The 15,802-nt window shown below is 35.9% G+C and overlaps 1 protein-coding gene across 1 annotated transcript in view; it reads left to right on the top strand.

Annotated features, from left to right (window-relative positions):
- The window catches only part of GRM5 (glutamate metabotropic receptor 5), a 231,498-nt gene that overhangs the window by 115,514 nt on the left and 100,182 nt on the right, over positions 1–15,802 (top strand).

Below are 15,802 nucleotides of genomic sequence, written 5' to 3' on the forward strand. Positions count from 1 at the left end.
TCTAAGTATAGGGATAAAGCAAAATTGTCTGTAAAAAAGTACAGCAGTTGAAAACAAGCAATAAAAGGTTCTTCCATCATGTAAAGGGAAAGAAACCTAAGAAAATAAGATGTGAAGTTGCTATGCAACAGTGACTAAAGATAATCTAGCTATGGTCAAAAAGCTGAATAAATACTTTCCTCTCACTTTTCAGTAAGGATAATTTTGCCAAATATGAGAAAAAGGAGACATTCATTGGTTTATTGGATATGGACTATTTGAGGATAGAGTAAAATCGAGTACATACCTTAATCCTTTGTTAAAAGTTATCCTTAGTACTATATCAGGACAAGAATTTCCTGTTTGGACTATAGCAACTGTCTAGTCTGAAAGATTGGAGACTCTGGAGCAGTCAGGATTTAATGTTCAGAGCACAGGAAAGCATATCTGAACAAGCTCAATGAATTGATAAACAACTGGACATGACAGAAAAGGCTTATTTGTGGTCACATAAAGTAGTATGGACCAACTGAAGGTAGAGAGTACAGAGGACTTTACACCAGCTCTGTAAAAGCTTCTCTTTCAGGTTGACTGAGATGTAGCTAATGGACTCAGTGATGGAGAGTAGTAGTTTTTCATCCCAGAATGTTGCTGAAATTGATAAATGAAGTTATGAGAATAGTAGGGAGGTTTCTTGATAAGCAAAATGCTGTATTTAAGAATGGTGATGTCCTGGAGATAACTGAAGGCTTGCAAGTTTTCCTCCAAAGTATACAAACAAAAAAATGGAATAAAATAAAATAAAATGCAACATACTCACAAAAGGTAGATTCCACAGGAATTAGCTGCAAACTTTCTCTGTGAAGACAAATAATTTTCTGGTAAAAGTGAATGCATTCCATCTGTCACCTGAATTTCTGTAAGGCAGCTGGTATAATGCCTAGCTGCTCTAGAATTAGTACTTTAGGATGACCCTGCTTGAGCAGAGAGGTTCGACCAGATGATGCACTCTGGTCTCTTCCAACCTTACCCATTCTGTGACTGTGTGAAATGAAATGAAGTGTAAACATTTTGAAATATCACAAAAAATGTTAAGACTTTATGATTACTAGTTTTGTTGAAAGAGAAAGTATTGCAAATAGAGGAAGGGCTTTGTTTATTATTTTCACAAAGGCACATGGTAGAAAAAAATCAAAAATTGCTAATGAAAGTTGACGATACATGAATATTAAGACATTTTGCCAAAACAAAGAAGAATCAGAAAACTGAATGCAAAGATAAAAATGGTTTTAGTAATTTGAATGGGAAAATGTAATACTACAGTGTCCAAAAGAGTGCATAGTTCATTTTTAGATGGTTTGGCTGAGATGAGATTTTCCACTATTTGCCACCTATGAAAATACTTTTACTGTAAGTATGAAGTTAAATAATAATATTACAAAACAAACACATTCACACAGTAATTCATCATTGTGTATGTTCTATGATTCTACTCTGCTTATCTCAAAATTAGTTGATAATATCTCCAGCAGGAATCAAGTAGTACTGTTCCATTTATAGTACTACTGTCTAAGATACAGATAGGATGAGATACTCAGATAGATGAATCAAAACTTTTCTTCTGATCCACTATCTTTCTTACAGTCTCATCTGGAAGACTCTACAGTGTCCTCTGTATTTATAAAAAGTATGGTACCACAAGATGATGCATGAAAAAACAACGTGGCATGGTTTGAAGAATAAAAAGTTGATTTCAGGAAACTGTAAGAGAGAAGAAAACTTGTTCATTGTGGCACACTGAAGAAAGAAAAATGACATATTTCTTCTCAGTAAATGCAGTGTGTCAGAGTAGACACAATATGTCAGTAAAAGTTGAAGAGGGACGAATGTACCTCAAGAAGAACAATCCCCAACAACTTGTCCTTGACCAAAGATGGCCAACAACCTCCTGGATGACTTTAGGAAGAGCACTGGTTGAGGGAGGAGATCATTTTCCTCTGCTCAATACTGATGACAGACAATGGGTGTGCTATGTCCAGTGCAGGACTCTCCTGCCTGAACATTTTCTTACACTTCTGTTGAACATCAAAGCAGTGGCAGTGAAAACCAAGCTTCCCAAACCCCATTAGATTTAACAGAGGCTGAGCAGTTTAAGAAAGGGTTTGCATCACATGTACCTGTGTCATCAGGGAACTCGTTTTAGTGATCCAGGAAGATTCTCCCACTCTCATGTTTCTCTCAAATTTTTAGTGAGCCTACTGAGCAGTGAATGAGTCACAGACTTACCATGAACACTTGTATTTCTAAGTCTTCTAAATTTTTTTTTTGCAGCTCATCAGGAGCAAGCCAGAGGCTACAATTAAAGCTTACTCAAGTACATTTCCAACACAGTTTAAGAGGCTTTGATTTCATCAGAACTGGGGAATGGTCATGGTTTTATGTTCATCTTAAGTATTCCATGAGAAGCAGCTATGTGAACTTGTGTCTTCTGTCAAGCAATACAATGACAAGAGCAGCTATTTAGACTGTTCTAAAGGTCCAATAAAGATGTTAAAATGTTTGAAGAGGTACTCAGAACATGACAGTGGAGGATAACATTCCCACTGAGACACTCCTGGCATTGATACTGGATATGACTACCCCTGCCCATGAAAAGATATCTTGTCATGTACCTGGAACTACTTTGCTCAAGTTCATCTTAATATTGATAAATTATACTCAAACTCGTTTGTCCACGCTTCCTGTAATGACACATTGCCTAACTAGGACCATGTGGCCAGCCTCAGCAACCTCAGATACTCTTCTAGTGTAGAATAAGACAAGATTGGGAGATCTTAGAATTTGAGATGACTAAAATCAGATAAAGTGAAACAGGAGAAAAATGAATGTAGGGAATAACAAGTTATGTGTAGAGGACAAATTAGAAGACATCTAAATACATTAACAAAAATATAAAACCAACTGAACACTAGAATAAGACTGGAAAAGATGATTGTAAGCAATATTTAGTGACACTTTTCACTGTAATTAAGTTTTTCAGGTGCTTAAGTGCTTTGCTGAACTGAGGTGTAATTGACTGATGTGAATGAATGAAAAAGATTTGAAAATAACTAAAAAGAAATATATTTTCCACTAGATTTTGAAATAATGTGAGGAGCTAATTCAGTCATCTAGAAACTTAGAACGTAAAACTTCTCCAGATAGATATCTATGTTATTGTTCAAGAATTAATCTCTTAATTTTTTCTATAAAGATTGTCTCTAGTAGAATTTCACATCACCAACCAAACAAAAAAGAAATCTGGGTATAATGAAAGCATGAAATAAAGCGTTATACTGAGCCCATTAAAGATAGTTATTTGACTATTTTTAGGCATCAACCTATATAATATGTAAAACTGCAAATTTAAAGCATATGTGTTCACCATCCAGACCAGTAACTAGAGGTAGGAAAGCCAGAATACAAAATTTTAGAGAGTCTGGCATTTCTCAAACGTACTCATGGCCAAGAATTTCCCTTGCAATCATCCAGCTAAATTAAATCATCCAAATTGTTAAATTATCCATAAGGGAATTAAAAAAGTTGATTTGTTTTACATTTAACAAATTATAATTAGAAAGAGTCCATAATCCCTTTCACTGACAACTTTTTCAAGGTTTAAAAATTAATGAAGTTCTTGTCTTCTCTTTCACCCTGAAACTTTCTGTTCAAGAATCTAACTGCAAAGTTAACTGGAACTTTTTTGTACTGATTTCAATTGAAAAAACTACTAGTTTTCATAAACCTTGTTCTGTCTCTTGCTTTGCTACCAAATAATTAATTTCTTTATTCCATTGTCCACTCTTCCATACTGGATTGCCTACATTGTCTATATTATTTACTATGCTGCATTTATATATTGTCATATAGATAGATTTCATCATGAGAATTGTCAGTGTGATTATATACTAAAACAGATTAATCTAATTCCCCTAGAACAGGATCTTCCAATTAGGAATGGGAGATGGATATTCCTTTTATTCAAGGGGTCTGAGTGTTAAAAAAGTCAAACTCTAAAGTACTAGTCTATTCTTATCATTCCCTTATCCTACAATCTAAGTGGTATCTGTGTATGATATCTGTAGATTAGATAAGAAACTAAGGGTAATATTTGTCCCACTCTACCTGTATATTGACTTTCTTGTATAATATGGTCATTTAGTCTCTCTCTGTGATTGTATAGAGAGATAAATTGCACTCACGACATACAGACTTAAATGCCTCTCCATTAGCATTTCATCTGACTTTTATGTCCTTTAAATGAAGTGAGACAATTTTACTCCAAATAGTTGGAAATTTTTTGAAGGCAAGTGTTTTACTTAGAAGCGTTTACTTAATGGTCCCATTTTCAAGGGATTAAAACGTCTAGAGAGGCAAGAAATTATTCAACAGTTTTCAAAATCAAAGGTGCCTGTTTCCTGGCAGTTTGCTAGTACAGTATCTTCACTAGATTCCTATCCGCATTGTAGTCTCACTTTTCTAGTCTCAGAAGTCTTTACAATCTAATATATTTTTTACAGAAATTTTTTCAGTTATATGTCCTAATATTTGGCATACATAGACCCTTCCTTTTCATGTTGTAACTTGTAGTCTGCTTGCAGCCTGCTAAATGAGCACAGTAGTATGCAGTAAAGACTTCGAGGCACCAAGCTGAGTCAAACAGGAAGCCAAAAAAGATATATGCTATGATCCCTTTTAAAAAAGCATGTGGTGTTTTTTTTTTCTAAATGATTTTCCAAAATAAGACAGAATTTTAAGTTTCTTCAGTATAATTAAAACTTTAGAACAAGATAGAATGCATTCCTAAAAATGTCTCTTCTGATTTTCAGAAAACACTAACTACTCATCCTCTGAGAGAGATGTCATTATGCGGTCTCAGGATGACCATTGAGGATCAGCACAGGCATTCTATATTTTTCATCCATTCTAAGTAAAAAAATATTATTTGGGTAGATAAGTATCAACAAGTTTCATCAGAGACGTAGGATTTTGTTGCAACTTCTGTCCCACAGTAAAGATTTCATTTGCAACAAATCTGTCCATATCAGGTTGTATTCTCTTGGTACCTTCTATAAGGCTCATGAACCAAAAAAGTTGAGTGAATAGGAACACAGCCAGCCTCATACACCAGACATGAGTGTGAGCAGTCAGGATACCATTTCTGAGTATCAAACGTGGTTGCAACCACTGTAGCCAAGAACAGCCTTAGTTTCCATATGCTTCAAGAGGCTATAACAACACACGAGCCCTTGGCTGAATTGCTGGATACACCTATTAAAAACAACTGTTGCAAATAATCTGTAAAGAAAAACCAAAATACTTTTGTTATTGTTGAGTGGTTCAGGAGTTATCACTTCAGACTAGGGAATAACAACTTAACTGGTAAAGTCTGCCAGACCAATGCATTATCCCAGCTCCAGTCTGATATGCATCTCGTGTTTCCATGTGATATTCTCCAAGAAGTAAATACTAGGTAAATACTGAGAGTGGGATTTAATTCAGCTGACCTTAATCAATCCACTTCTCATTCTGGGTGTGGTGTTTTTCTGCTATTTTCAGACCTTGGAGGGAAATTGGTGTCTTTCCTGGCATCAGGTTATGTTTCTATAGTTTAACTTTGATTATCTACTTTTCATTCTGTCTTCTATCAGGATGAACTACAGATAAAACCTGTATGGAAATTCAGCCCTGCAATGCAGGGTCTTTGAGATCTTTTTCTCATGAAGTTTTATTAATTTGCAGTTATTTCCTTCCTCCTTCACATTCCTGACTCTTTTATAGAGCAATATGTCCTCATAGGGTATAAGACCCTACCAAAGCATTAATTTCTCCCTTACCCGCCAGTGATAGAAAATCTCTATAAAGAAACTCTCCCTTAAACAAAGGTGGGTTCTGTATTTTATATCACTTGGCTTCTGAAGTGAGGAAGAACAGGGGAAGCACACAGGGATATATCATTTATTTCAATGAAATACATAATAATATGGATTTTCTTACCCTCCTCCCCTAGCATGACAAACCCAGAATTATCCATCTTTATAGGGAAAGGAAGCAAACTTACTGAAAAGGATGCACAGGCACTTTCATTCTTGTGTCTTAAAGTTCTGGAAGAGCTTGTGGAAGGAATTAATTTGGTTCCATCCAAAACTAATTGTATTGCCTCAGTGCAGGAGAGCACACTGCAGGTCAAAAGAGTATATTAAAGGGAGGATTTTCTGTGACTTAAATTCTGATGTTTTAATAAGGAATTTCTGTGCAGTGAGCAAAAACTCACATTCTGTTGGGTCTGGAAGAAAGCATGTCTTTCCCAGAAATAAACTTCTTAATCAGAGCTGGATTTCAGCGTATGAAAGGAATGTCAGAGTTTGAGTCTGACCCAAATCCTGTTGATAACCTTTCAAGCAAAATTATATTTATTCAAAAAAATAACTTTTCGTGATCATTGTATTTTCTTAAAACTATCATTGAGGTTTTTGGTTGCCACCAACGTAAAATCTCCACATCTTTAAAACCTCTCTTCATATATAGTGATACCATCTTGGCCTTTTTTTGCAGTACCTCATGGGTTACTCATCAGTTCCTTCAGTATTGAAAAGCCATGAGATAACTGTTAACAGATACAATAAGATGTCACTAAAGATCACCGAAGCAGAGTGTAACATATTTCAGGTTTCTCCTGCTCAGTTTTGGCCTTCCATAGGTTTTTTATTTAGGAAAATGGAGAGGAGAGGAGAGGGAGAGGGAGAGGGAGTGGAAGAGGAAACCTAGTCCTTTCAAACATAAGAAACCACTGCCCTATAGTGGTAACTACATTTGTTTTTGAAGAGAAGACATAGGGCCTTTTCTTCTGGTTTTGTACTTTAATTAATTGCAGGCTTTATTCCAGATCATCATATTAAAATAATCAGTATGAGAATGGGCATCAGTATGAGACTTACCCTTCGATACTTCATTAAAAAATCATGCAAAACGATAGATGTGAGAGAAATGACCATGAGCTGGAATAGAAAGATCCATATGCCTCCAGAAAACAAGTTGGATACACTGTCTACTTTACTGCTTTATCTTGTTGCCATCTAGTACTACCAGTGTCAATAACAATAACAACAATTTACATTTGCATAATCACTCTTATTCCAAAACACATGGCAAATCATAGGCCAAATTATGCTTTTAGTTATATGAAGTAATCCTCAAGCCAGATGCTTTTTCCCATGAAAATCCAGAACAAAATGTTGGCTTCTTTGATGTGGGAAAATCTCCAAACCTGGAAGATCAATGCTGATTCAGAGCACATATTTTCTACTTTAAATATTTCTGCAACTGGAAGACTCGGGTCCCATCTCTCTTAAGAAAACACTCTAAACACCACTGTATAATCACAGAGTATATCTTAGTGCACCATACCACCATAAAGATATTGCCAAAAAAATATTATTTTTTTGCTGTATGTTTTAGACCTTTCTAAAATTAACATAAAATCCAGAGCACAAACCTTTCGACCTGCAATTCACTTAACACATGATTCTTCATGTTATTACACCAATTTAATGCTACTTGACTTGAAATCAAGGAACAGGTATGTGAAAATCATATTTCAGATAAGAAAATATAGCAGAATATTATAACCATAATAGTAAATAGAGTAAGAATTAGGAAAAAGAGAAACCATCAGAAAGCCAGTGATGAGACATAAGAAAAAGCCACAGAATTAACAATGTCCCTTTTAAATTAGTGTTTTTTTAATAGACCTAACGATGTTATACAGTGCTATGACCTTTCTGTGCATTTCAGTTTGCCTCTAACTGGCTTGTGAGAACATGGTTTTATCGACTTGCTTTCTGTCATTTAATAGTGGGCATGTTGTTGTTATTGATCTGCACCTGAAGCAAAGCAACATCTTCACTTTCTCTCAGAAATTGGAGGTCTGTGGCCTGGATTTTCTAAATGGAATATTAAATGATGTGCCTAAGTTGGAACTGTTGTTATTTACATATCCTACATAAAGAATTCTTCTTGATGACAAAAATAATAATTATATATTAGAATCTTTTCATGGAGCACAGAGAGGACCCAGGAACAAGTGCTGTCTATCCTGATCATGAACAGCCTTCATATGTATTTGGTCGACTATTCAAAAAGATCTCAGAAAGCTTGTAAATGCAAACTGAACAATAAGATTTTCAGACTATGCCATATGGTTGATCTGAAAGTCAGGTAGTAAAGTTAAAGTAGGGTTAGAGTTCAAATAAATCATATAACAATGAAAATTGCCAATTACTCCACTTTTAAATGAAAGCTACTTCCTGCAAGCTATTTATTTTTTTAAAGCAGAACAAAAATGAAATCTTTGATAACCTTGCTTACCAGCAGTGTTGTAAAGCTGGATTTATAAAGCATTGAAGATAAGTATGTTTGGATGTACACCAGTAGTTGTTCGGTAATTAGGATGTCTCTCTAGGTTTTATACTGGTTTCACAGAAAGAGATACCACCTTCAGCTGAGTTATGAAACCGTTAAGGACTCCCAGTGTCAGCTCCAGAAAGGCCAGAAGTAGTCAGCATGGGCAGACCTATAGGATACAGCCTGCATTAATTCTTACAAAGGTCCATGAAACCACAGTGCAGGAATACATTAACAGAAGACAAACGTCTTGTCCTATTTCACTTCCTACATTGGCACTTCAAGCACCAAGGAATTATCAACTATTTTAATTATCTTTTCTCTACTAACAGGAATGCTTGACTTCTTAGGTTTTTGAAGATCTTTTTCTGGAAGACAGATAAATTGTAAATGAAGATAAAAATCCAGGACAGATTCTGATCCTTTTACACTTGCCAAACAGCTAACTGCTCTGGAAGTAGTCCTGTTAATTATCACAGAGGAAGGTTGTTAGCAGCAGCAGGAGGCTTTTCAGGCCCCCTGTCTGTATTACCAAGGCAGAATGGAGAATCTCCTTGAATATAGAGAAAAGTGTACAAAAATTTAGTCGGATTATTTAAAAAATATATTTAAATTAAGTACATATTTCAAGTTCTTTAATTATTTGAAAAAGACTTTTGAGCAAGTTATTTTTACCAGGAGCAAGAATGAAGTTTATAAGAGCTGTTCAGGTGTGAGGAAATAAAAGTAATCACTGGGCTTCAATCTTTGTTGCTGTTGACAGAGAGGTACTTAACTAGTATATTTAGGTAAATAAGAAATCAAATACTGGATTCCTGTTTAATTCCTTTGTTTATTTAGTGAATATATGAGCAAAATAAGCTTCTGGACTGCACTGCCTGATATGTAAATGCTGTGGGTCTTGGGAGGGTCTGGGTACTTTGTTCTGAGAGTTTCCTTATGGAGCTTGGATGAAGCTTTTCTTCTTGTTATCACTAATAGACTCCAGATTTTTCTATACACAGAGATGATTTGAGATAATGTCATGAATCATAAAAGCTAAATCTATAGGGTTTGGTCTCTGTAACTTGATGTAAAAACCAAAATGTCAAATTTTATGTGCAGGACAATCATCTTCAAACAGTATCAACCCTGGGGAATGACAGCAAACTTCTTCAATATCACTATGTTCAGCTGCGCACTGTTAAACTAAGAATATTAGTCTAAAGTGACCATGATTATTATGTTAACTGTCATCAAAGAAATGACAAAGTCCAAGCCTGCTTCTCCTTAGGAGGAGAAGAGATGCAGAATGTTAGTAAAAGGCAAGAAGTTCAGAGACATTAATGGAGAAAGCTGGAGGCTAGAAGAAATTCAGGATGGAGAAAAGACAGGGACAGAAATCTGTTGTTTTGGTTGGTAAAGTATCCACAATAAAATACACACATCATATGCACATATGTATACAAACTGATTTTGAAGGATGTTCTTGATCAACTGCTAATCCTAAATACAGGTCATCATTGAAAAAATATTATTGCTTAACTCAGCTTGATGAGGCTTTAGATTTGGGACTTTGGTTCAGTCTCTTATATACTGGAATCAATTAACAAATTAACAGTCTAGGTCTATGTTTTGATTAAAAATATCCCCGAACTACAAGAGGTTTCAGAGCTCTTATTTTAATCCTTGTTCATTGATAAGTAGATTATTATTAAATATATTTTAAAAAATTTTTTACTGTCCTCTGGGGAATGCTAATATCACAAGAAGTGTTTTTACACTGACATTGGGATAGGAATCCAATTCCATTTCCATTCTATTCTTTTTGATAGAATGGAAATGTTTTAAAGTCAAAATAATTGATACATATTTTTAAAGAAAATCTGTTAAATTGACCCATCACCATTTATTACTTGAGTGGCTGGTAATAACCATTTTTTCTCTGCCTCAAAGACAATTTATTGTCATTTTCATCTGTTTTGAATAATTCTGGTTCAGGTGGATTTTTCTTTTTCAAATCTGATTTTTTTTCACATTTTCAAAGAAAACTAGCAAACTTTCACATTTAGGCAGCTCTGCATGACAGTTGAGGAAAGATTAGAGGTGACTACTCTGCTTTTCTGAAGGCTTTCATTTGGATGTCATTGAATAGAATTATATAAAGCAAAGTTTCCCTGGGCAACTTCATATCCCATAGAAAATTTTAATGCACAAACCCTAAACTTGTAATCCAAACTTTCCAGGAACACAGTACAGAGATATAAACAAAGGAACAATTTCAAAATGTCATTTTGGGAAAGATAGAAGCAGGAATGTCTTCCTGTTCTGTAAAACTTGGTGAAAAAGATTTACTGCTGTGGTCTGGCATTTTTCATCATGTATCTGTTGCTGGGCGTGAACCAGGAGTATCTCTTTCATCATTGTTTCTTTGGAGGTTTTGTACACATGATGTAGTATGACTTTAGTGGATCTGATTCTGTTTCAGGCACTGATAGTGTGTAAAAAGTCAAACTGGCCCTCTACCAGCATGTCAGTCTCATACACAGATCCCATTCATTGTGTTACTATTGGTGGTACATCTCCCTTCACCATCATTGTGAGTATATTGTTCCTCATCCATATACTCTTACATAATCCTTTATTTGTCAGTCCCATCTCTTTTTTTGACATAGTCTGTTTCTCTTTCTATACCTTTGTTTTTCCTTTCATAGTCGTCTTTTTGGTTTTGTTTCCTCTTCCTCCTTTGGCTTGTCATCTCTCTCTTCTCAAACAACTTTTAGAAAGGGACGTGGTTAATACATATCTGTCCCTAGATAGGGAGAAAGGTAGAGGTAGTAATCTGTCCTACCAGCTCATTCTCTCAGAAGAGCAGTGCTGGACATGGGTCTGGTCAACAAAATCTCATACGAAGGCTACCCATTACATCTTGATTTTCACATTCCCTGATGTTTTTTACTGTGGTCACTTCTTGGTAAGAATAGACTTTACAGGTTTGACAGGCTTGAGAAGTAAACCCATGCAAAACTTATGAAGTTTAACAAAGCAAAGTGCAAGGTCCTGCACCCGGGCTGGGGCAAACCCAGTTATTGATACAGGTTGGGGGATGAAGGGTTTGAGAGCAGCCCTGCCAAGAAGGACCTGGGGATACTGGTGTATTAAAAACTGGACGTGACTTGTCAATGTGCACTTCCATCCCTGAAAACCAATTGTAGGCTGGTATGCATCAAAACCAGTGTGGTCGGTAGGTCAAGAGAGTTGATTCTGCCCCTCTGATCTGCTCTTGAGAAGCCACCTGAAGTGCTGCATCCAGCTCTGGGACCCCTGGCACAGGACAGGGATGGAACTGTTAAAGCAGATCCAGGGGAGGATCACAAAAATGGACAGAGGCTGGAATACCTCTCGTATTAAAAAGACTGATAGAGTTTAGGTCTTTCAGACTTAAGAGAAGGCTCTGGGTCATCTTATTGCAACCTTTCAGACCTTAAGACCCTATAAGAAAGATGAAAAGAGACTTTTTACTAAAACATGTAATGACTGGACAAGGGATAATAATTTTAAAGTGAAAGAAGACATATTTAAATTGAACATAAGGAAGAAATAGTGAGGTGGTGAGACACTGGAACAGGTTACCTGGAGAAGACGTGAACACCCCATCCCTGGATGTATTTAAGGACAGGGCCCTGAGCAACCTGGTCTACTGAAAGGTGTTCCTGCCCATGGCAGGGGATTTGGTCTAGATGATCTTTGAAGGTCCCTTCCAACCCAGGTCATTCTATTATTCTACATCTCTAGACTACCAAACCATAATCCTGTTGTTTTCCCTTTGGACATCATCAAGTTTCTTGACCAGAAAGGAGCATGTTGCAACATGAACAACAGAAGGTAGTGATTAACATTTACTCAGAGAGTCTGTAAAATATTAATTCTTGGGCACAGTAGAAGGAATTATATATATATATATATATATATATATATATATATATATATATATATATATGGGGGGGGGGGGGTTGTGTGTGTGTATCCAATGCAACTACGAAGTGGATAAAAAAACCTATTAACACAGATCCCTATTCTGGCACCACATACTCCAGAGTCATGTTTAGAGAGCCTGCTGAGGCACAGTTTTCTAGACTTAGACACCAGAGTAATCTCAGGATGTCCTGTGTTGCTGTGAAACATCTGAAGCTTGGGTAAGGGTCCTTTAAAAATGAAGGCAATAGAAACAATTGAAAGGAAGACACTGATTTATCATGTAGAAAATTGAGTATTATTCAGCATATTCATTAATATAGCCTTAATAAGTAATATTTTGGTATATATAAAAACCTTTATAAATGTCTTACTTAATACATATAAACCTGTAGACATGTTTGCAGAATAAAACAGAAGCACCTTATGCATTGCTGAAACAGAGTAACAGCTTTACTTTCTCTTTGGGGAAAAAAAAAACCAAAACAACAACAAAAAAAAGCCTAGCCACTTTTACCATTATTCTGTCTTTATTTCTTTTACAAGAGGGTAGCCAAAGAAATGAACAGTTTTGGAACCCTGGAAGAACAGTAGTATATGATTGGAGTCTATAGAAGCAATTCTCTAAATGAGCAATTTCTTAATCTTAGAACAAGAACACAATGACATCAAATCTGAACCTTCTATTTGTAAAATGAGAATTCAGTACAAGGTCCTTTGCCTTTGATTTATCTGGGACAAAAGCATCTGAAACTGAGTGATATTTTAGAAGAAAAAATTAATAAGAACCTGTTTTTGAAATCTTTTTGAGTACCACAATCTGCAGACCTTTAGAAAACACAAAAATCACCACTCTACAGCAATTCATAGCTGTTAAAATGATTTTGGATAAGTTAACGTGAATTGCTAAATCATGGGCTGGTTGACACATCACTAAAAAAATTTGCATTGTTGATTGTTTTCCACAAAAAAAGGTAATAGTGGCTTCTTGCTTTTAACAGCTGTTTATGCACAAACAGTGATCTCAAAATTACCTTATATTTATTCTTACAAGGTTACATATTCCCTGCTACCATGCAACATCCTTTCTATCAGCAGTCTTAAATTATCGAATAGCTATTATTGATTTGGAAAGTAGTGCCTCGGTACAAAAGTACATGAAGTCAGAACAGAAAAAATGTGCAAAGCTTAAATCTCTCTTTCAGTTAGAAATCTCTTTTAGCTGAGTACCTACAACCAATTTCCCCAAGATTATTATTTTAAAGTCATGTTTTCATATATTACATAACTGTTGTTTCCTTCCTGTTTGCTTTGGAAGCAGCATGTTAGAACAATATTGGCAAATTGACAGGAATAGTGATATCACACTTAATTACATTTGTAGATCTCAGATGTAAGACCAAAGGAAATGCACAAGGAAAATCAGTTGCTCTACAGTGGCAGCCTGATTTTATAGGAGAAATCGCGCAGACTAGACACAAAGTGATCTCAAAAGCACAAGCTAATGCAGACACACAAATTTCTGAGAAATAATGTTTTACAGTTCTGATGAACACAAGTATTTTCACAATAGCAGCCAGTAAAATGATCTGAGACAGAAATATAATTTAAAATTGATGATCTCCTTTGAACATTACAGCTCAAAGCATGAAAGCTGTGTATCTGTGTGCCTGCTCTGTTTTGATATGACATCCAGCTGGGCTAAGCTTTCCCTGAGTGAGTTGTCCTTATAATCCACTCAAATCAGTACAGTCATAAAACAAATGAGGATTAGCAACATCTACCGCAAAATTATGTGGTTTCTGTGGCTTCTGGATTATCTTTTTATTTGAAATACAAATTCTGTTGGTTAAGCAGTAACTGCAGGACCCCCAGTATTTGAAACTTAATTACTTCCGATGTTGTGATGACCTAGCACTAAACAGTTTCTATCTGGCTTATAACATTTGTGGGGCAAAATAGGTACCTTGTGTGTGGGGATGTAAAGACAAGGAGGAGGTGTTATCTAAGTGTCCATGGCATGAACAAAAACTTCACACATCCCAGTAAAACACAAAGGCCATTTCCAGCATCTTTTGTAATCTCCCTCATGAATGAAACCCCTGTTCAGATTGCACTAGCTGGAATTATGGAAGCACAGGTGGCAATGCCAGATGTAAGCACTTCAACTTTCTTGGCATTACAGTGGTCTCTCCCTCCAAAGTGGAAGGAAAAACCCCTGTACTCTGTGTTGTACCGCACAAGGAGAACGCCTTCCTTGGATCTGCAGAGGCAGTGCAGACCTCTGATCCAGGTTCTCTCTCACAACTGATGGCACTGGTACATCAGTTCTGGTCTGATGAACACTTCTCAGCTCACAAGGGACTAAATTGTAACTCCTGAAGGTTACTGTGATGGGGACAGAATTTGTACTTGGTTAACTAAAAAATATACTTTCTGAGACTCTGAGGCTTTAAAATAGATCTGTTTGATTCCAGCCATTACTGCAAAGAGGTAACTGTCCTCAGCTGCCCTGGCAACAATTTGGCAACAGCTTTGTGTACTGGAGAACAATAGGCATCTTTGTCTCCGGTGGTACTTTGCTAGGAGAGACTCCAGATAAACTGTTATCCTTGCTTATTTAATGGAACTTTGTACTACTTTAAACTCATCCTCTCTCTCTCTCTTTCTCTCTCTCTCTCTCTTTCTCTGTACTTTTGTACACACATTATATCCAGATATGCCAAAACACATATGGGGGAAAAAAAGAACATTGGAAGATCAAAATCAAATAGAAGTTTTAAGACCTCTTCCCTGATTGGCCTCTGATTTACTTTTTTCAGGTGATGAATACATGTAACAAAGATAGCGTTAACTCACAAAACAGCTAAGTGGTAGAACACTTGCTTTTACTAGAAAATTAAACTCACTGAAAACCTAAGAAAATTAACTCCTTAGTTTTAAAATATAACTGCCCAAATATAAATATGCTTTTAATTTCCTTAATGTCTTTGCATGTTGGCTTAATCTGTCAAATTAAACAGATTTGACAGACCTGTTGAATATTTGCTTTTTCTTGATTTCTCCTGACTGATAGGTCCTGTACTAAAATGAGCATGATATTCCTGGCAGCTCATTTTTAATATCAGAAGTTCCATAGGTGATGTCTGTCCAGCATCCAGCCTTTTACCTGTTTAGGTCTGTAATACATTTTCATTAAAGGAGTTAGGAATACAATTGTGCTTGGAAAGCAATACCAGAATTCTACCACTTTTCTGGTATTGTTCTTTCCCTTTTTTCCATTATAGGAGGGCAACTGAGCATACTTATAGACATTTACATCTACATTACATTACAGGTATTACAATTCTGTTTTCCTCAGGCCATTTCTATTTTTGGAAATGCCCATTGACCAGCTACTGTCTTTAACCAATATATTCTGTCTGTG

Source organism: Chiroxiphia lanceolata, chromosome 2 (assembly GCF_009829145.1).
Source record: "Chiroxiphia lanceolata isolate bChiLan1 chromosome 2, bChiLan1.pri, whole genome shotgun sequence".
Lineage (NCBI taxonomy): Eukaryota > Metazoa > Chordata > Aves > Passeriformes > Pipridae > Chiroxiphia > Chiroxiphia lanceolata.